General features: G+C 37.0%; 1 long non-coding RNA gene across 1 annotated transcript; it reads left to right on the top strand.

Annotated features, from left to right (window-relative positions):
• Positions 1–16,723: 16,723 nt before the first annotated feature.
• LOC112624204 lies at positions 16,724–20,538 on the top strand. Its single transcript, XR_003119363.1, has 4 exons — positions 16,724–16,890; positions 18,211–18,254; positions 18,881–19,006; positions 20,397–20,538. It is a non-coding gene; the product is annotated as an uncharacterized LOC112624204 (long non-coding RNA).
• Positions 20,539–23,768: the final 3,230 nt, after the last annotated feature.

The raw sequence follows: 23,768 nt of genomic DNA, 5'->3' as shown, positions 1-23,768 counted from the left end.
TAGTGTTGATAAACTACCTTAGTTTTTGTTTGTCTGAAAAAGTCTTAATTTCTCCTTCATTTCTGAAGAACAGCTTTGCTGAGCATAATATTCTTTGTTGACAGATTTTTTTTTCCTTTCTTTCAGCACTTTGAGTATATCATCCCACTCTCCTTTAGCCTGTATGGTTTCTGCTAAGAATTCCACTGAGAGTTTTACTGAGATTCCTTTGTATGTGACTGGTGGTTTTTTCTTGCTTTCAAAAATGTCCTCCTTATCCTAGGAGGAGAAGCCCTGGATTATGTGCCTTTTCTCAATTCCACAAAGCCAGGCTGGATACTGGGAGTCTCTCATTTATTTTCCCTAAGACAGTGTTCTGAAGTTTTCAAGGTTGTGGCCATTATCCCAGTCCTACAGAGTCAAGTTGGCTACTGAAATTCTGTTTCTGAAATCTGTTGTGCTGCATGATGGTACTCATGCACAATGACCATGGTATGCCATTCATGGGGACATCCAGGGCACTGATATGGGGGCACATGCAAGGTGCTGATATTGTTTGTTGGCTGATTGGGGTGTCCATAAGCAAGTTGTTTTGCTGAATTCATGGGATTGTCTCTTGGTAGAGTCCATGAGCCAGTTAACAGGAAACATAGCCCATTGCTGAGATCCATGTGCTACTAGACCTTGTTCCTAGCTACCCTTAGACCATGTAGCTGTGCCAATTCCTTCAGTGTTTTGGTTGGCATGAAACAGAAATGGGCCTCCAGGGTAGTGTCCTATAAGACTTCTGAAGCCACAAGTGCACTTCACTCTTGCTCTCCTTCAGAGATAAAATTGTGGTTTGAGGAAACCTCTCTCAGTACTGAGCTGTGCCATCTTCAGGAAGAGGTGGTGATGCAGGTAAAGTGAAACTACTTTTCTTACCCTCTTCAATGAGTACGTTCCCAAATGCTGGATTCTCTCAGCTGGACTCCAGGGTTCCCAAAAATGTATTCTCACCCACAGGTAGCTGTGAAAATTGATGTTTCTGCAAAGGAGTGAGGACTGGAATCTTCTATTCCACCATCTTGCTGATGTCCAAGTGGCTTTCTAAACTTCTACTTGGATTTTCCTGTAGTGTACTAAAGAGGCAGATATGATAAAAACTACATTTCCTGAATGAATTTTTAGATACAGTTCCAGGTATGATTTAGGTTCCACCAAGGCATGCATTTTGTTTTGAAACTTAAATTCAGAACTGAGGAGGTAAAAATAGAAGCATAGAATGAAGTATTTCTTTTCCAGGGTGGATTATTCCAGCTGCAGCATGGTTCTCAGGCTAGTACCTATAGTGATAGCTTCCCAGTGTGGTGGGCAGTTTTCTCATTTTGACAGAAGCAACAGCTATGCTTACAGCCAACTCTGTTCCGTGCCTATATGAATTATTTCTGGAAGCTCAGAGTATAACTTATTTCTGCAATTATTCCAATATTTCTGAATTTTATATAATGTTACAGTAAATCCTTTATTAAACAAGCTAGATTCTGTTCTTTGCAACTGAATATCTCTACAACAAAGTATCAAAGAAAGAGCAATCTAAGATTTGCTATCTGATCCAACTAGGCTTCAATAGAAAAAGTCTTCCACTAAAACTAAATGGTGGGATCTAAAGAAATCCATAATATGCATTGGTAAAGCAGTTACTTATCACCCGTGGTCACCTGGAATGAAGCATCTTTTGGAGTCAATGCCTTGATGGATCAAATGGCCACAAAATAAAATACTATGGTAAAAATGAAGAATTTAAAGTTCATGAAGTTCTCTACTTTTAACTACATTATTGTAGTTAAAAAGACTAATAAAAAATGAAACAACTAGTTTAGGATTTTAAATTCCAGCTTAGGTCAGGTTATGATTAATATAAGCCAGTTCACAATATTATCTAGCCTTTCTGGATCCAGTAATCTCACTACTGGGTATATATTCAAAAGAAATAAAATGAGTATGTCAAAGAGATGTCTGTACTCTCATGTTTATTGCAGCACTATTCACAATAGCCAGAATATGGAAACAATCTAAATGTCCATCATTGGATGAATAGATGAATAAAATGTGGTAGATATACACAATGGAATACTATTCAGCCTGAAAAAATGAAGAAAATCTTGTCATTTGCACCACCATACACCAACATGGAGAACATTCTGGTAAGTGAAATAAGCTAGGCATAGTGCCTAGTGCATAATCTCACTTATATGTAGAATCCATGTAGAATTCTATGCCTGTAATCCCAGCACTTTGGGAGGCTGAGGCGGGTGGATCACGAGGTCAGGAGATCGAGACCATCCTAGCTAACACAGTGAAACCCCGTCTCCACTAAAAAATACAAAAAAATTAGCCAGGCGTGGTGGCAGGCTCTTGTAGCCCCACCTACTCAGGAGGCTAAGGCAGGAGAATGCCGTGAACCCGGGAGGCAGAGCTTGAAGTGAGCTGAGATCGTGCCACCGCACTCCAGTCTGGGCGACAGAGCAAGACTCTGTCTCGAAAAAATAAACAAATAAATAAAAATTAAAATTAAAATTAAAAAAACAAGGAAATTATGTTATTTGCAGTAACATAGATGGAATTAGAGAACATTCTGTTAAGTTGAATAAATCAGACACAAAGCAACCAACAATGAATATTCTCACTTATATGTAGAATCGAGAACAATCAGACTCTTAGAAGCAGAGAGTCTGTGGAATGCTGGTTACAGAGGCTGGGAGTGGGGGAAATAGGCAGAAGATGATCAAAGAGTACAAAACCTTAGAATAAGGTGTCATTGGGGGTTTTGAAGTCTATTGCACATCATAGTGAATATAATTAATAATAATGTATTTGAAATATTTCAAAATTGCTAACAGAGTACATTTCAAATGTTCTCACTACAAAAATTGATAAGTATTTGAGGTGATAGATATGTCAGTTAGCTTGATTTAGTTATTCCGTATTATATTCATAAATCATAACATTACTTTGTATCCCATAAATTTATATAATTATAAATTATCAATTTTTAATAAAATAAAAATAAATAAATAAAATCCACAATAAAAAAAGAAATGAAGGGAATACTTAGGGATCAACTGATAACCAGAGTTTTGGCTCAACTTCATCTCAAAGTGAGCCTTGTGTGTCTAAGAACATATTTGTGTTTATTCCCTCCATTCATGAATGCTCAATTGGAAAAGATATACTTAGTTACAGACAGAATCCCAACACTGGATCCCTGAACTATGAAGAAAAGGTTTATGGTAGAAATAGCAAACTGAGAGCCTCAGGAATAAGTCCTTACTACTAAAATAGTAAATCAAAATCAATTCTGCACTCCTGAGAGAATTTCAGATATTAGTGCCTCTATCAAGTACTTAAAAATCCTGAAGTTGTAAATCCTATTCTGTCCCCATTTAACTTGTGTTTTGTATCATGTAGAAAACAGATTAGCCTTAGGAAAAAAAAAAATCAACAGCTTATTATTAACTTAATCAGGTGATGACTTCACTTATAGTTGCTGATACGTATGTAAGATTTTTAATGGAACAAATCAACTAGGCTCCTGGTACCTTGTATGCTACAATTCACACACACACACATATACACACACACACATACACACACATACACACACATTTTTCTTCAGCCAGCAGAGTCAGAAGGTTAAGGTCATGATTGCTTCCTTTCAACAATTTGGCATTGTGCTGTAGTTAGTCTGCAAAAATTTACCTTATTTCACCATTCCATAAGCCATCATGCTGATCCTCTATATTAATGACATAATGCTGGTAGAATCTGATGAGCAGGGAGTAGCAGCTACCCTGGATAGTAAGCAGAGAGTAGTAGGAACCCTAGGAACTTGGAGAAACAATTCCCTGGGAAATTAAGTTTCCGAATAGGCTTCACCTCAGGGAGTTCAGAATCTGAGGCATATCAGGATATCCCCTCTACAGTGAAAGACAATGGATCTGCACCTTACCTTGTTATCGCTAAAACAGAGATGTAACATTGGATAGGTTTTTATGAATTTTGGAGAAAATATCTGCATGTGTGTCTTCCTTCAGCTCATTAAATAAATATTTTATAAGTCTGCTGACTTTAAGTAGAAGCCAGGCCACAAAAAGACATTCACGCTAACCCAGTCTACAGAGTAAGCTTCTTCATAACCCAGCAATTGGAATGGGGAATGCAGAAGATCTATTATTAATCCAAAGGTCTATAGAAGAACAGACTTGTATTCACCCAATGACAATCCCTGATTCTGATTGAAGATTCAAAATAAACTTCTAGGATTTTGAAGCCACACCAGCCTGTTTTTAGAAGATAAATATCTTCCTTATACAAAACAAATGTGCCCTTCCTGCCAGTCTTTTTGGTAGAGGCTTAGACTTAATAGTGAGATACATAGCATGAGATGAGACTGTTCATCATAAACTGTGTGTCATGTGATCTGGGAAGCCCTAAAGGTGGTATGTAAAAATGAGATTTACAAGCTTTAAGTCTGTAGCAAGACCTAAAGGCACAAGTAAGTTCCATGAACATATGGTTTCTCCTCTTGCTGTGCTGTCTTTTCTCCTTTCAGTAATTCCACTCAGGGCTGCCTAGGATTTCCTAGGGCTAGTTGACTGAGGAAGACAAAAGTTGAGCCTGGTTTGCCGAAGGGTCTGCATGATATGCCACACTAGCCAAAAGTGGTCTGCTATAGTATTACAATTTTATACTTGGACTCAAAATAAAGAAGCACGTTGAAAAAAATCACTACAAAATTAATTTTTTATGAGTTGGATGTTCTGCTGCTGACAAACAGTGCTCTGCATAGAGTTATATGCATTAAAGTAACAAGTACCAAAAGTAGAAATTCAAAGAATGTTAGCTAAAAATTTAACTGCTGTAAATTTTTTAAAAGATAGTGAAAATGCTTTGAAATTTTTGTCATGAAAAGTGTACAATTTTCAATATCTTGTGATGTATTTGTAATCTACCTGGGCACATTAGTTCAGAAGCTCTGGCCTAAAAGATGCATTGAGGGAGATGCACTTGAGATGGCAACACATCATAGTCATAGAATCACAGAGACACATTTTATTTGTAAATGTAAGGTCTGGCAGGGGACACGAGTGAGATATGGTACTAGAAATAAGGATCAGTTGAAAATGGGTAAGTACAGAACATTCAGCTCCCAACCCTACCCCTCTTTCCCACGTGTACACACTTATACATATCACAAATTCAACAGTCAAGTTTCTGCCCCAGGCAAAGAATTAGAAGTTTCCTCTCAGAAGGAACTGACTGGCCCTGAGCAAATACCTTCATATAATGGCATTATACTAAAAAATAGTTACTTGTTTATCTAAAATTCAAATTTAACTGTGTGTCCCATATTTTTATTTGTTAAATATGGCAACTATAATGTAGAGGTTCTCCAGTTTAACACTAACCTCCCTGCATGGCCACATCGAAGCAAAGTCCATTTGTGAACAAATATGTTCTTATAATGTGAGCAAAAGTCTTACCAGTACATATAACTACTTTATTATAATATATAAATGAACAACCAGGGATTACCAAATATTTGAGGAAAGCTTCAGCATGAAAGTGAAAGGTCAAGATTTAAAGCTGGAAAAATATTATCCTAAATTTATATACAATATTTAAAGAATAGAATAAAACGTTTAAAAATAATATTTTTATTATTTTTAATAATATTTTAAAATTCTTTTTTTCTTTTATATTTTGCATCCTTTAATCCAAAGGAACAGAATAAAACTTAAACAAAACCTCTTATTGGAAGAACAAAAAAGGTTAGAAGAGACATTGCATCACCACCCAAAACATGTTATAAAAAAGGAAAAATCAAGCCAGGCATGATGACTCACATCTGTAATCCCAGCACTTTGGGAAGTCAAGATGGGAGAATCACTTCAGCCCAGGAGTTTGAGACCAGCCTAGGTAACATAGCGAGATCCAGTCTCAAAAACAAAACAAAAACAAACAAAGAAACAAAGGACCAATAAGAAAAAAAGAAAAAGAGAGAGAGAGAGAGAAAAGAAAAAAAATCCCTGATTGAAGATTGAACAATTCTTGGAATTTTCAATTATGATTACAAAAATGTTTTAATTTAGTAGAATATTTGGTAGATATAATTGAGAGAATGTTCTGTGAAAGTGCAGTATGAAGAAAAAGATGGGAATGGGGAGAGATGAACAAGGTAGAGAATGAATTCAGAAAGTCCAAAACCAGAATAATACAAGTCATAGAAGGAGATATCCAAGAAAGCAGAAATGAGAGTATCACAGAATTCAAGGGAACATGCCAATACTAAAGTACATAGATCTGTAGAAGAAAGAGTATACTTAGAGCTCATTCCAGAGGATTTTTTTAAAGATTAGACATAATGATATAAACTTTCAGAACAATAATCAGAAGGACATCAAAATTTTTGTCAGTATTATTGGATGCTAGGAGACATTTTCAGATACAGACTCAGATAGTTATTTCCCATATTCCTTTATTTAGAGAGCTGTGAAAATAAACTATAGCAAAATGAGGATGAGAACCAAAAAATAAGTTGGAATAAATCCAGAAAAGCAAGGAAGGAAGCACCAAGCCCTGAGATGGCAGCTGTGAAGCAAGATGAGAGAGCAACTAGCATGGGGAGGAGCACAAGATGCAACTCCCTGGAGGGAAGCTTAGGACATAAAGGGGAATTTCATGATACTATGAAGAACTTTAAAAGAAAATGAGGAGAGACTTACAGTTTGAACTCTGATATGTAAAGAGATTTGAAGTCATTATTCCCATCCTCATAGGACAAAAGCTGTACGAACTCAAATTAATGACTTTTCTTAGTTCCATCAGAGAATTAAGGTGACAGGGATAATCAACACCTTGAGATCTAGAGACAAGCTAATACAGAGAGTTATGACTGTAATCAGCATACTTGAAGCTGAAGCCACTAGATTCAGTAACTGGCAGGAACACTTACATGGCAATTTTGTTGAATCACTGAAATTTAGTGAGTATTAGTTTGAGTGTTAAAAACTCCTGAGGGCCTAATTTTAGAGGGGCCCCGATTTTACGGTTTCACCTCCAGGAACTCCAACAGATTTTCAAGGTGCAGATCAAAGAAAAATCCCCTTATATTTGGGCTAGAGGAGGGGGATGTAACTGTTTTGAAAGATTTTTCTGAATGCTCTCTGTAACAAGGATCTGTCCTTCAGAGCCTTATGTGATGTGAGGAAAAGGCAATTAGTGAACTCCAGCCCTCTCTATCTTTCCTCTCTTTTGGGCATTCCCAAGACCCTTTCCTTGGGTTTGATTAATTTGCTAGGATGGTTAACAGAACTTGGGCAAGCACTTATATTTTTTGGTATATTATAAAGAATATTACAGAGTACAGATAAACAGCCAGATGGAAGAGATGCACAGGGCAAAAGGTATGTGGGAAAAGACGTTGAGCTTCCAAGCCTTCCCCAGGTGAGTCATTCTCCAGAAACATCCATGTGTTCAGCAACCCAGAAGATCTCAAAACTCACCCAGTGCTTTTAGGTTTTTATGGAAGCTCCACCACATACATAGGATTGATTACATCATTGGCCATTAGTGAGCAACTCAACCTTGAGTCCCTCTCCCTTTCCTGGAGGTCAGGGGGTAGACTGAAAGTTCCAATCCTCTAATCTCATGGTTGATTCCCCTGGCAACCAGCCCCAATCTTAGGTTATCTGAAAGTCCCCAGCCACCAGTCATCTCATTAGTATACAAAAAGGTACTTATGACTTAAGAGATTGCAAGGATTTTAAAGGCTATCTATATACTGGGAAACATGGAGGAAGACCAAATGCATATTTCACAATAGCAGAGGAGTAAATTATTTAGAGTTTTGAAAGAAAAAAAAACCCTGGAAATCTATGAGCAGTAAAATGAGTCTCCAATAATTAAGTAGAAATAAAGCTTTCGCAAACAAGTAAACTCTGAGACAACTTGTCATTAACAGACCTGCCCTGCAAGAAATGTTCAAAGAAGTTCTTCAAAGAAAAAGAAATGATATAGGTCAGAAACTTGGATCTATAGAAAGAAAAAAAGAGCATCAGAGAAGGAATAAATTAAGATAAAAACACTTATATTTGTCTTATTCTTAACTGATAGAATAGATAACTGTTTGTCTGAAGTAATAAGAGCAATAATACATTGGATGACTGTAGTATATTGACAATTGAATGACAAGAATATTATGAGGAACAAGAGAGAGGAATTGAAATTATTTTGTTATAAACTATCTGCACTGGTCATAAAGCAGTATTATGTTATTTGAAAGTTGGCTGAGATTAGTTGCAAATTCTAGGATAATCATTTAAAACTTTTATGTAAAATGCATAATCAGTATCCTAAGAGAGGAGAGAAATTGAACCATAAAAAATACCTGGTTCAAAATCATACAGGAGTAAGATAGCAGAACAGGAAGCCTGGACCTTTGTTACCCCCATGGACACACAAATTTAACAACAACACCCAGACAAATTCCCTTTGTGAGAAATCCAGAAACCACTTGAGAAGCTCCTGTACCACAGGCAAAGGGAAACCAGTATCATTAAAGCCAATAAGAAAATTTGAGGCACCCTCTCACAATACATTCTATTCCATGAGCAGGGCCACATGATCAGTGCCACAGTGCCACATGATCCCTCAACTCCCAGATTTCTCCTTGGGAAAGAAGGAAGAGACTGATCTGTACGTTCAACCCTCTAACTTTTTTGTAGGCTTCCTGAGGGGACTACTTTCTGTCTTGCCTGAACCTGAATGCTGACAGCAAAAGGCCACACGTATGAAGCAGCTGAGAACAAAGGCAAAAGCTTGGACTAGCACGTACGCACTTGCCACAGCTTCTCCAGCTCAGCAAAGAGTGAGCCAGCAGAAATCCCCAAATCCCAACTTCTCCCTGAGGAATAAAGAAGCTAGACCATAAATCCAACATTTCAACTTTTCAGGGGGCTGCCTGAAGGCAGAATTCAGCCAGACTGAATTCTATCTTGCCTGTCTTGGAGTGTTCACAGGATCTGGCATACTCTAGATGTCTGGGAGCCTCGGAGAACAATAACAACAACAACAAAAAGAGTTCAGGGCGTGCTGTTTCTCTAAAAAGCCCACAGTAGAGCAGATGGACACCAGAAATAGTAAGAGATTATAAATTCCTGAAAAATAAAACCAGAAAGTCTTCCAATGGGGAATTTACATGCACAAGTCCAGAAAAGATGCATATACAAAGAAGGCTTGAGAGACCCCCAGAATATTTGGCTGAGGTGACAGTGAGGGCCTTTACCTGTACATGGCCAGTTCTTGAAGACTGAGAGAGGTGGCTATTTCTTCTAATGCATAGATACCCACAAAAAGACTCAAGGGGGCAGGGAGTGGGGACAAAAAAGCATGGCCCAAAGGAAAAAAACAAGATAAATCTTTAGAATCTGACCTTAATGAAATGGAAGTTTATGAATTACCTGACAGAGAATTCAAATTTTTAAAAATCTGCCATAAAGATGCTCAATAAGCTCAGAAAAAAATAATGCATGAAAAGACTAAAAATTTCAAAAAAGATAAGGAAAATATAAAAAAGAAGCAAACAGAAATTTTGGAGCTAAAGAAAATAATAACTGAATGTAAAAATTAACTACAGGGATTCAACAGTAACCTTGAGCAAGCAGAACAAATAATCAGCAAACTCAGCAGGACAGGTCATTTGAAATTATCCAGTGAAGAAAAAAGAAGAGAATGAAAAAGAAGAGAATGAAAAAGAGTGAAGAAAGCTTAAGAGACTTATAGGTTATCATCAAGTTGACCAACATATGCATTATGGAAGTACCAGAGAAGAAGAAAGATAAAGAAAAAGAAAGCTTATTTGAAGAAATAATAGCTAAAACCTTCCCAAACCTGAAGAAGGAAATAAATACCCAGACCCAAGATATCCAGTCAGACAAACCCTAGGAAGTTCACACTGAAACATAATTTAATTGTCAAAACCCAAAGTCAAAGAGAGCATTTTGAAAGCAACAAGAGAAAAACAATTTTTTGTATCCAAGGGAGGCCCCACAAAACTGTCAGCAGATTTCTCAACAGAAACCTTACAGGCCAGAGGGAAATGTATGATATATTCAAAGTACTGAAAGAAAATACTACCAACTAAGACTACTATTCCAGCAAAACTTTCCTTCAAAAATGAATAAAATATGAAGACTTTACCAGATAAACCAAAGCTATAAGAGTTCATAATCTCTAGATCTGCCTTGCAAGATATGCTAAAGGAAATTCTTCAAGTTTAAACAAAAGGACCCTAAATAGCAACATGAAAACATATAGACGTAGAACTTGCTAATAAAGGTAAATAATATAGATGAATACAGAATACTGTAATCTTTTAATGCTGGTGTGTAAATCACTTAATTCTAACATAGGAGTTAAAAGAAAAATATTTTAAAAACTATACTTACTAAAATATGTTAATGTATACACACTAAAAACATATTTTGGGACAACAATAACATAAAATGTGCATGAGGGCAAGATAAAAGTCTAGAATTTTTTTACGCAATTGAAGTTAAGTCATTATCAGCTAAAATAGACTGCTATAACTAAAGGATGTCTTAAGTAAGCCACACGGTAACCTAAAAAAAAAAATCCTTTAGAAGATAAGCAAAAGAAAGAAATCAAAGCATGACAATAAAAATAAATCAGTAAAACACCAAGAAAGATAGCAAGAGAGGAAAAGATGGACAAAAAAGCTACAGGGTAGACAGAAAACAATTAATAAAATGTCAATAGAAAGTCCTTCTCTAACAATAATTGCTTCAAATGTAAATGGATTGAACTCTCCAATCAAAAGAGATAGTGTGGCTAAATGAACTTAAAGATAAATGATCCAATTGTATGCTACCTATAAGAGACTCACTTAGGTTAAAAGACACACACATAGGCTGAAACTGAAGAGATGGAAAAATGTTTCATGTAAATGGAAAGCAAAAGAGAGCAGGAGTGGCCATACTTATATCAGACAAAATAAACTCTAAGTGAAATATTGTCACAAGAGACAAAGAGGGATAATACATAATCATAAAAGTATTAATTCACTTTGAACATATAACAATTATTAATATATATGCATACATCCTACATCAGAATACCTAAATATATGAAGAAATATTGACAGAGCTAAAGGGAGATACATTACAATAATGTTAGGAGATTTCAGTACCCCACTTTCACTAACAAATAGAACTCTCAAACAGAAAATCAATAAGGAAACAGATGACAGAACAACATTATAGACCAAATGGTTCTGACAAACATAGACAGAACTTGTGACCCAAGAGCAACAGAATACAAATTCTTCTCCAGCACACACAGAACTGTCTCCAGGACACATCACATGTTAGGTAACGAAAAACTGTTAATAAATTTAAGAAGACTGAAATCATACCAAGTATCTTTTCCAACCACAATGGAATGACACTAGAAATCAATAACCAGAGAAAATACAGAAAATTCACAAATATGTAGAAATTAAACAAAACAGTCTTGAACAACCAATGAGTCTGAAAATAAATCAAAAAGAGTATTAGAAAATGCCTTGAGAAAAATGCAAATTAATATTTAAATTAAAAAATATACAAAACCCTATGGGATACAGCAAAAGCAGTATTAAGAGGAAAGTTTATAGTGATAAATGCCTACATTCTAAAAGGAAAAAAAATATTTCAAATAAAAAAATCCAATGGCGCACCTCAAGGGACTAGAAAAAAAAAAAACGAAATCCAAAGTTAGCAGAAGGAGGGAAATAATAAAGATGAGCAGCAATAGATGAAATAGAGAATTAAGAATTTTTTAAAGTCAATGAAACTAAGAGTTGGTTTTTTGAACAGACCAACAAAATCGGTAAACCCTTAGCTAAATTGAGAAAAAAAGACTCAAATAAATAAAATTAGAAAAGTGGAGACCTTACTGACACCACAGAAATTCAAAGGATTATATGAGACTACTATAAATAAGCATATGCCAAAAAATTGGACAACCATGAAGAAACACAATGTCTTAGAAACATGCAACCTACCAAGTATGAATTATGCAGAAATAAAAAAAACTGAACAAATGAATAATAAGTAAGCAGATGGAATCAGTCATCATAAACCTCTCAAGAAAGGAAACCCCAGGATCAGCTGACTTCCTAGGTTAATTCTGCCAGAACATTAAGGAAGAATTGAAACCAATCCTTCCCAAACCCTTACAAAAAATTGAAGAGAAAGGAATACTTACAGCCTCACTTTATGAGGCCAGAATTACCTTGATACCAAAGCCACATAAAGACATTGCAGAAAGAAAAGAAGAAAACTACAGACGATATTCCTGATGAACATAAAAGCAAAAATCCTGAACAAAGTACTAACAAACTGAATTCAATGGCACATTAAAAGTATTCCATACAACATGATCAAGTGAAATTTATCCTAGGATGCCAGATGGTTCAACATATAAAAATCAATCAATGTGATACAACACATTAACAGAAAGAAGGATACAAATTACATTATTGCCGGATGTGGTGGCTCATGTCTGTAATCCCAGCACTTTAGGAGGCTAAGGCAGGTGGATTGTTTGAGCCCAGGAGTTTGACATGAGCTTGGGCAACAAGGAAAAACCCCATCTCTACAAAAATACAAAAATTAGCTGGGGGTGATGGTGCATGCTTGTAGTCCCAGTTACTTAGGAGGCTGAGGCAGGTGGATCAATTGAGCCCAGGAGGTAGAGGCTGCAGTGAACTATGGTTGCACCACTGCACTCCAGCCTGGGCAACAGAGCAAGACCCTATCTCAATTTTTTAAAAAATTACATGAGCATCTCAATAAATACAGCAAAATATTTGACAAAATTCAACACCCTTTCATGATAAACATACTCAATAAATTAAGTATAGAAATTATCTCAACATAGTGAAGGCCACATATAAAAATCTCACAACTAACATCAAACTCAATGGTAAAAATACTGAAAGCTTTTCCTCTAAGATCCTTGTTCTTAGATCCTCTAAGAAAAAGGCAAGGATTCCCACTTTGCCAATTCTATTTAACATAACACCAGAAGTCCTAGACAGAGAAATTAGGCAAGAAAAGAAAATAACATGCATCCAAATTAGGAAAGAAGAAATAAAACTATCTTTGTTTACAGATGAGGTGATTTTATATGTAGAAAGCCCTAAAGGTTTTCTTTTAAAAGAAAAAAAAACTGTTAAAACTAATAAATTAATTTATTAAAGTCACAGCATACAAAATCAATAGCAAAACTCAGTTGTGTCTTCATATGTTAACAACAAAATACCTAAAAAGGAAATTAAGAAATAATCCAATTTACAATAGCATCAAAAAATGAAATGCTCAGGAATAAACTTAACTGAGGAGAAAAAAATGTATACACTGAAAACTACAAACCATTGCTGAAAGAAATTAAAGAAGAAAAAGAAATAAATAACAGGACATCTATGTTCATGGATTGGAAGATTTAATATTGTCAAAATGTCCCCATTACCCAAAGCAATCTACAGATTCTATTTAATCCCTATCAAAATCCTGTTGGCATGTTTTGCAGAAATAACAAAAACAATCTCAAAATTCATGATTGCTCAGCATGGTGGCTCACAGTCTTGCTCACATGGTGGCTTCAAACCACTCTGAAACCACAAAGGACTCTGAATAGCCAAAACAGTCTTAAGGAAAAAGAACAAAGCTGGAAGCATTTCACTTTCTGATTTCAAAACATATTAAAAAGTTACAGTAATTAAAACAGTGTGGAACTGGAACTGTCATACGGACAGCCATGGAAACTAATGGAAGAGATTAGAGAGCCCAGAAATAAATACACCTATGGCCAGGCATGGTGGCTCATACCTGTAATCTCAGCACTTTGGGAGGCCAAGGTGGGAGGATCACCTGAGGTCAGCAGTCCAAGATCAGTCTGACCAATATGGTGAAATCCTGTCTCTACTAAAAATACAAATATTAGCCAGGTGTGGTAATGGGCACCCGTAGTCCTAGCTACTCAGGAAGCTGAGACAGGAGAATTGCTTGAACCTGGGAGGCGGAGGTTGCGGTGAGCCGAGATCATGCCACTGCACTCCAGACTGGGCAACAGAGTGAGACTCTGTCTCAAAAAAAAAAAAAAAAAATTCACCTGTATATGGCCAGTAGGTCTTTGACAAGAGTACCAAGAATACACAATAAAGAAAAGACAGTCTCTTCAACAAATGGTGTTGGAAAAACTGGATATTCACATGCAAAAGAATACATTGGACCCTTATTTTATACCACATGCAAAAATCAACTCAAAATGGCTTAAAGACTAAACATAAGACCTGGAACTATAATATTCCTAGAAGAATGCATAGGGAAAGAGCTTCATTATATTGGCCTTGGCAAGCATTTCTTAAATATGACATCAAAAGCACAGGCAACAAAAGCAAAAATAGTTAAGTGGAATTACATCAAACAAAAGAGCTTTGCATAGCAAAGGAAACAACAGAGTGAAAAGCAACCTACAGACAGGGATAAATATTTAGAAAGCATATATCTGATAAGGGATTAGTATCTAAAGTGAGTGTGTGTGTGTGTATATATATACATGTGTGTGTGGGGGGGGAGCTATTGAGTTGTAGGAGTTCCTACAAAATATATTCTCCAGTATATTTTGTAGGAACTCCTACAACTCAATAGCAAAAAGAGCAAATAACCCAATTAAAAAATGCCCTGAGAACCTGAACAGACATTTGTACAAAGACATACAAATGGCAACAGGTATATGAAATGGTGCTCAGTATCATTAAGCATCAGAAAAATGCAGATCAAAATCACAATGACATATCACTTTACACCTGTTAGAATGGTCGTTATTTAAAAAAACAAAAACAAACAAAAACAGCAAATAACAAGTTTTGGTGAAGTGGTGAAGAAATTGTAACCCTATGCACTGTAAAGTAGCGCTGCTGCTTAAAAAATTGTATGGAGGCTCCTCAGAAAATTAAAAAAGAACTATCATATGATCCAGCAATTCCACTTCTGAATATTTATTCAAACGAGTTAAAATCAGTATCTTGATAAGATATTTACACTTCCATGTTCACTGTGGCATTACTCACTCTATTCAAGATGTACAACCAGGTGCAGTGGTTCATGCCTATAATCCCAGCTCTTGGGAGGCCAAGTCAGGAGGGAAACTTGAGCCCAAGAGCTGGAGACCAGTTGGGCACCAAGGCACAACCCCATCTCTACAATAAATATTTTTATAAGTTAGCCAGGTGTGGTTGGCATGTGCCAGTAGTCCTAGCTACTCAGGAGGCTGAAGCAGGAGGATTCCCTGAGCCCAGGAGTTTGAGGTTACAGTGAGCTACGGTCATGCCATTGCACTTTAGCCTGGGTGACAGAGAAAGATCCTGTCTCAAAAAGAAAAAGAACAGGTAGAATCAACTGTTGCGGGAAGTCAGGGACCCCGAACAGAGGGACCGACTGAAGCCGCAGCAGAAGAACATAAATTGTGAAGATTTCATGGACACTTATCACTTCCCCAATGAATATCCTTGTGTTTTCCTATGCCTGTCTTTACTTTAATCTCTTAATCCCATCATCTCCTTTGTAAACTGAGGAGGATGAGTGTCACCTCAGGACCCTGTGATTGTATCAACTGCACAAATTGTTTGTAGAGCATGTGTGTTTGAACAATATGAAATTTGGGCATCTTAAAAAAGAACAGGATAACAGCAATGTTCAGGAAACAAGAGAGGCAACTTTGAACTGGCCTCCGCTGAGCTGGATGGAACAGAGCTATATTTCTCCTCTTTCATAAGCAAATAGGAGAAATATCGCTGAATTCTTTTTCTCAGCAAGGAACATCCCTGAGAAAGAGAATGCGCCCTGAAGGTAGGCTTATAGATGGCCCCTTTTTAAGGCGTCCTGTCTTTTATGGTCGAAGACGAAGGGATGAATAAGTCCGAGTCTCCTATAGTGCTCCCAGGCTTATTAGGATGAGAAAATTCCCACCTAATAAATTATGGTCAGACAGGTTATCTGTTCTCAAACCCTGTTTCCTGGTAAGACAATGGGTGCCCGAAACTTCATTAGCAATTTTAATTTCTCCTCATCCAGTGGTCCTGTGATCTCCCCCTGCCTCCATTTGCTTTGTGATATTGTATTACCTTGTGAAGTATGTGATCTCTGTGACCTACACCCTATTTGTGCACTCCCTCCCCTTTTGAAAATCACTAATAAAAACTTGCTGGTTTTATGGTTCGGGGAATCTTCCACACTCAGTGCAACTGGAATGGAGATTAGAGGAAAAGAATCATTTCATAGTTTCCCTACATGGCTGATGTACTCTCTGACTGACCTCTTGATTCTTCCCTTAGCCTCAGCCCCCAGTGACCTACCCACCTTACAGTTCCTCACTCCTAGGATCTCTTCTCTGGAGAAGGCAGCAGCCTGGGGCAGTGTCTCATCAGGACAGCTCAACCTAATTGCTTCCCCTTGCCCTATAGGCTCCATGAAATGGTGGAAAAGTAGACTTGCCTTTCTCTCTCTCTCTCTCTCCTTCTTCTTCTTCTTCTTCTCTTTCTCTCTCTGTCTGCAGCCTCTTGAGCAGCTCCAGTATTCCCTCTTACCTCCCACTACCATGACTTCTGAAGCAACTGTCATTGACATTCTCCCTACAGCTCCTGGCCTCAGACAAAAAGGATGCATTTCAAGCTCTTCCAATAACTTGCAGTGCTCCATCCCTGTATCCTCAGAAATGGCCCTGAGTTTCAGTAGCTCAAAAAGACTCCAGCTGGATAGTGAGAAGCCACTGCTTCCTTGCAAGAACCTCCCCAAATTTCTCTAAGTGATTTTCTCGGTGTCTCCTCCTACCTACCCTGGAATAATGGCAACACCTGCATAGGGAAGAAAAAAGACCAAAGCACTCCTTACTTCTACAAATTACCTTTCTTTAATACATTATCTTAAATTTCTGCTTTTCTGTGTATATAGATTGGATGGTACGGGTGGTGGCGGTGGGGGGTGGATGTCCACAGACTAATTTAGCCACTTCTTAGCAAGCCCTTTGATTTTCTGTCTCTCTTGAAAATGTGCAGGTACTTTATAATCTATTATTCTCATCTTCCAGGCTTCAGTCAAAATACCACAAAAACAGGAAATTCCCAGTAAATATTCAATTAACATATTTATATAGTGATTAGGATAATATATTCAATTTTTTCATATACATGCTGTTACTCTGACATTTATCTTCATTTAGGCAGCAGCTAGTGAGTTCTATGTCTCCAGAAGAGGATAATGCAGAAAAATATACAAGATTATTTTTTAAAAATCAATTTTTTGGCTTTTGGTGTTCAATAACAAATGTCCAAGTATAAGGCAAAAAACTGGGGAGAATAAATGACCAGATAGGGCCATGCTGATTATCCAAGAAACAAACAAAAAGTGACCAGGTAGAGGCCCATATAGAAATATGACAGTGACACAGATGAGCTGACCCCATCTCCTTGATGTTATTTGATCTCCCAGAACTTAGAGGCAATCAGAATAATGGGAGTTCCATAAAAAATTAAATTCATGTATAAAAATTAAACTTAGTTATTTGCACAACTAGAGGCTCTTATTTGAAATTGGGGACCAGGCATATTTGCTCACTCCTGTAAACCCAACATGTTGGGAGGCCCAGGGGAGAACTGCTTGAGGCCAGGAGTTCGAGACCAGCCTGGGAAACATAGTGAGACTCCATCTTTACAAAAAATGAAAAACTAGCTGGGCATGGTGGCATGCACCTGTGGTCCCAGCTACTCAGGAGGCTGAAGCAAGATGATCATTTGAGCACAAGAGGTAGAAACTACAATAAGCCATGATCTTACCACTGCACTCCAGTCTGGGTGATGGAGTGAGACACTGTTTTAAAGAAAAGAAAGAAAATAAACAGACACACACACACACAATTTGCACCTTGATATGGTTTGGCTCTGTGTCCCCACCCATGTCTCTTGTTGAACTGTAATTCCCCGTGTTAGAGGAGGGGCCTGGTGGGAGGTGATTGAATCACAGGAGCAGAATTCCCCCCTTGTTGTTCTCGTGATAGAGTTCTCACAAGACCTGGTTGTTTGAAATTGTGTAGCACCTCCCGCTTTGCTCTCTCTCTTTCTCCTGCCAGCCATGTGAAGACATGCTTGATTCCCCTTCACCTTCACCATGATTGTAAGTTTCCCGAGGCCTCCCCAGAAGTGGAAGCCTGTATAGCCCACAGAACTGTGAGCCTATTAAACCTCTTTTCTTTATCAGTTACCCAGTCTCAGGTATGTCTTTATAGCAGTGTGAAAACAGACTAATACAGATCTGGCATGTATCTATATGATATACATAAATAAACAAATATGTTTATATAAATATATCATATAAAAATATATCAAGGCTAAGATATGTAGCCTTGTATATAAGATATATATCTTATAAGCTGTATGTATATACACACATATATGTGTGTATATATACATTTATACTTAGAAAGTATATATGTATATATGAAAGTATGTATATATATACACACATATACATGTATACATACACATATATACATATATACTTTCTAAGTATAAAGATAAACACTGTTAATGGTGCTTATCTTTAGGGAGTAGAACAGGAGGATAGTAGCGGGGAATATGAACTTTTACTTTCCCCTTGGAAACTTCTGTTAAGTCAGATAGTTTTGTAATTTATTCATTTATTCCACAAAGTATAGATTATTTTGTGAAAATGTAGTTAACAGTTAACAAGGAGCATACTAAAAACAAGCTAGAAAAACTACTTAATGTAATTTTTTCTAGGTTCTAGGAGAGTAACAAAAAGAAGGAAGATTCAGTAGGAAAGGAAAGCAATGAAGAAGCCAAGAAAGAGACAAGGAACCCTGGAAAAAGAGTCAGCAAAGAGAGAAATAGAAACATTAATTTCATGTATGAGTAGCATGAGGTCAAGGGCTTCAAATAGTGTGTCTGTAGCCTCCACCTTTTTAGAGAAACACCGGAAAACTGACGTGCACCTAAAAGGAGACAAACTGGTTAGTGAAGGAACTGGGAGACATATTGACTAAGGAACTACAGCAAGTTCATGTTCAAATGAGATCAGAAGCCTTATAAAGACTGTAGCCACCTGCAAGACCTTCAGATGGCAGAAAATTAGACTAAATTTTGCCCCGGTAGCAAAGAATTAAAACTGAAGAGTAATTAAAAGAAAGTGAATTATATTCTCTAGAAAATTTTCTAAAAATTAGAGACATTAATTTAAAACCAATTCTATACATCTTTCAGAGTAGTTGGAAGTGTTGTGAACTATTAATCCTTTGGCTTTGCTTTGGACTTGATGGCAAAAGTAGCTGCATGCAGAAGTAAAACTGTTAAGAATGTCACATAAAACGTGAAGGTGAGCCCAGCATGAAGGAGCAGTCTCTTCCAGTGGTGAGGTACAATCATTCTTATCTTTAATAAGAAAGAAGAAGTCATAGCTGTAACAACATCTAGAAGACCAGGGTTGCCTGACTTTAGGAACCCAAGAGAAAAGTTTCTGCATTCATGTATAAAATTTATGCCTGAATTTATTATTCAGATAAGAAAAGGTATAGACACAAGGGTACTCCCTTCCTGCCTTCTTTTTTTCTTCCCCTTACTATCACTGTCTACCACTAAGCAACAGTAAGATTTAACTCTGAATATCAACCCTAAACATTTATGTGTTAGCAAAAGCTCCCACATATTAGATTTCTGATGGCTAAGAAGTGTTTAGAATAGCTTAGCATGAGAATCAAATGTCAGTATTATTTTAGAATGGCAAAATAATAAGCCAAGAATATTCTAGTCCCAGTTCTCTTCCAAACAATCACAAGAAATGAGCCCTTCTAATTATCTTTAATTTAGGAAGAAATTCACAAATGACAGCTTGTTATTTGCAGGTCAGAATCAAGACAGCATGTACTATTTAACAATCTTGAAGCTGGAAAATTAAACTGAAGGAAAAAAGAGAGAATTGATAGAAATCAAATGCGCAGTTGTTTTCTTAGTAGGTATTTGCAGGAGCACTTAATAACTTAATTGCAAAGGTCCTTTTTAAAACCAGAAAGACTATTCACACCTATCTGTTGTGGCATTAAATAGTCATTCAGAGTCTTGGTTAAGTGTTTTCTGTTGGAATCAGAGGCAGCATCAAGAGTTCTCGAATAAGAATCCTAAGAATAACTAGTTGTGACTATTGTTATATATCTTTGTGCAATTATATACACTTTATTGTATATTAACTTGTTTAATCATCACAAGAACATCCTCTTTCCTGAATATCCTCTTTGTATTACAGGTGAAGAAACTGAAGACTGGAAAGGTCAATGTCTTAGCCAGAGCCAAGTGGCTAATTCAGAGTTTAATACACATTTGATCTCAAACCCATAAACATTCCCCTTTCAACGGAGCCTGCCTCTCTGAAATACTGGTTCTGTCATTAATTATTAATTATTGATTAATTTCTCTTGATTTTCATTTTCTCCTATGCAAAATTCTGTTACTGAATTACATGAATTCCAAGACCTCTTTCTGATCTAACATTCCATCATTCCTCTATTAAAAAGCTTATGTAAAACCAGAAACAAAGTATGTAATTGTAATGTCAAATTTTTAAACATAGTTGATTATTCCTCCTTGAAAATGTAAATACTACATGAAGAATCAACAAATAAACCATTAGGTCAATATTTATTGAGAGCTGACTCTTCTTCAGAGTGATGCTTGTAATTGACATGGAGAGCAAAATGATTTTAAAAAGTAAGATTCCTGCCTTCTTGGAACTCAGAGACAAATGCGGGAAATGGGCAAGTCAAGAAACAATTTCAAAACCATATGTTAAGTCAAGAAACTGGACATGAAAGAAGGGGCATGTAATAGACACCAACAAGTCAGGAAAGGCTCTCTGTCAAGGGAAATGCACTTTGAAGGACAAGAAGTTAACCAAGTAAATAAACAGGAGAGAGAAAGACGTTTCATGCAGAGAGAGTTGCAGATATGAGATATGAGAATAAGCTAATAGCCTAATTTGCATACAATAACCATTCAATTCTCAAAATGTACCCTTATTTGCCTAATGTGGCAGAAGTAATCCTAAATAAATCTGTTCTACAGTTGAGCAAAATGATTTTCATAGATGTTAAGCAACATGACTAAGCCATCCCTGTTGTGGCTGATTCCAAAGTACAAATTCTATGCTCTTTTCCTCTAATCATCACCATCTCCCTGTACATTTCTTTCTTGAGGCTCAGCTGACCATAAATAATCCTGGTGCAGAACACTGGACAACTAACGCAAAACTGAGTAATTCAAAAGAAAATATATGAATATAAAATCAGCTGAAAAACCAGATATGAACCTGCTTTAAACCCATTTCGAAAGCCCTCCTTGAATCTGTTCTGCAGCCATGTATTACAGGCATCACAAAGAAAGAGATGCTTTTCTGCAAAATGGTAGCTGGAGGAGAATTTTCTCTCCTCTGAGGTTTAAGAGGGCAAGCCATCATGCCCACAGAACTGTAAACATACAATCAGGCTCATTTTGTATAAGCAAAAGCATAATTTTATGTGTGGCTTGGCAATCATGATAATTTATGAATTTATATATTTTAACAAGGTATTACCCACCTATAATTTTTGAACCAAAAAGGTAAAACCTGAGTTTTCCTTACTAATTTTTACATCTCAAGGAAGGAATGATTTCTTCAAATGTCCACTTCATGACATTCACTTCTTAACTGCATGTTTGGTGTATTGAGAAAAACTAAATACCCTTAAGTGTGTGGATTTTATATTTAGCAGGTGTTTCCCCAGACTTGACTGGGTTTGGAAAAGGTGTAGACATATGAGTCACATTCTCAATGATAACAAAAATAAGAACAATACTCCAGAGATTAAGACCCCGAAAGAGAGATGCAGATTTTTCCAAAGTTTGAAGCTATAAAAGCAATTTCTGTCAGAACATGTTAACAACTTTAAAGCAGATGTTAGACAACTGTGCTCTCTAAATATTCTGACTACCCTGCTTCAAGAAACTGTTCATCTGCTTAATTGTTAAGTCCTTTCTTAGAAAGTTTCAGAGTCTCACCATGTGACATGGCTCCCTCCTCCAACCTCAGATTATGACAAACATATTCAGTTGAATATTTCACCTAGCAGCATTTTTCCATTTTAATGGTATAAGCCATACTTTTGGTGTTTCTCCTAACCCAACTGAAGTGGCCTATATAGCTATTCTTCTAGAGGAAAAGTTCTCTTTCCAAAAGGAACTCTGATGCTAATTCTTTTGTTTTTAAAGATGAGAAGATAATGTTTTCCACTAAAATAGCAGTAATTTGGTTAAATTTAATTAATTTTGACAAGTTGTCATAAACAACAAACATTAATCAAAGAGATAAATAAAGACTTAAGGTGGGAAATACGTTCATTCCATAAAACCCTTCATTCAACATTTGTTTAATAAACATTTACTGAGTGCTATGTGCAATGATCTGTAGTAAATGAACACTGAAGAACCAGACAGACATGGACTCTTGAAGTTACAGCCCAAAAGGGATGACTGGTCATTTCTTAAAGTCTACATACACAGAACTTGCAAGAGATGATGTGAAGAAAATAAGTGAGTGCAATGGCAAAGAGGAGTAAGGGGCATCTGCTTGGAGAAGATGATAAGAAAAACTGCCTGTAAAGAAGTGATATTTCCAGCACTTTGAGAGGCTGAGGCAGGCTGATCACAAGGTCAGGAGATTGAGACCATCCTGGCTAACACGGTGAAACCCCATCTCTACTAAAAAATACAAAAAACTAGCCGGGCGAGGTGGCGGGCGCCTGTAGTCCCAGCTACTAGGTAGGCTGAGGCAGGAGAATGACGTGAACCCGGGAGGCGGAGCTTGCAGTGAGCCGAGATCCGGCCACAGCATTCCAGCCTGGGCGACAGAGCGAGATTCCATCTCAAAAAAAAAAAAAAAAGGGGTGATATTTGGGCCAAGACCTATAGAATGGGAGAACAGTGTCCACCTGAAGATTCATGTCAGAGTGTCACTGGTAGGACAAGTCTCTGAGGAGGGAAAGGAGAAGCTGAAAGGAAGCCACCCCAGACAAACACAGATTTTCTCTCTGTGTTACAAAGGGTGTTACAAAGTCCACCCTTTGTAACAATGAACAGCAACCTTGGCCTAGAGAAAAGGGTGCTGAACCACTCACACTCCCACAGCTGGATGTGCAGCCCCCTTCCTCCTACTCTCTCTTAAGCAGGGTCTCCTTTCAAATGGAAGCCTTAAATGCTGTGTTGTGGTACCTCAGGAAACATCCACCACGCCCTCAGGACTTGTCAGGGAACATAAATACTAATCCATCTGTAACTCATTTGCTGACCCTTTAGAAAGTAGACCAACAGACAAACTTTCGACTGACGGCTGGTTTGTTTTGTTTTGTTTTGTTTTTGAATCTTGCTTATTGGTAACAGAGTCATCAAAAATGCTATGTTTGGGCAGGGGCCTGTGGCAGTTACTTGATGAAATGCAGCAATTGACACTTAGAATCAAAACACCATTTAAAAGCCTTTAGAAAAACACATATGGACATGATACTCAATAGTTGTCCAAAAAAAATTGCTTATTCATAAGTTAGTACCAGTCTGAGTTGGATTTAGAGCATTTCAAAACCCTTTGTAT

Source organism: Theropithecus gelada, chromosome 5 (genome assembly GCF_003255815.1).
Source record: "Theropithecus gelada isolate Dixy chromosome 5, Tgel_1.0, whole genome shotgun sequence".
In the NCBI taxonomy this organism is placed as follows: domain Eukaryota; kingdom Metazoa; phylum Chordata; class Mammalia; order Primates; family Cercopithecidae; genus Theropithecus; species Theropithecus gelada.
This window is presented reverse-complemented; position numbering and strand designations above follow the sequence as displayed.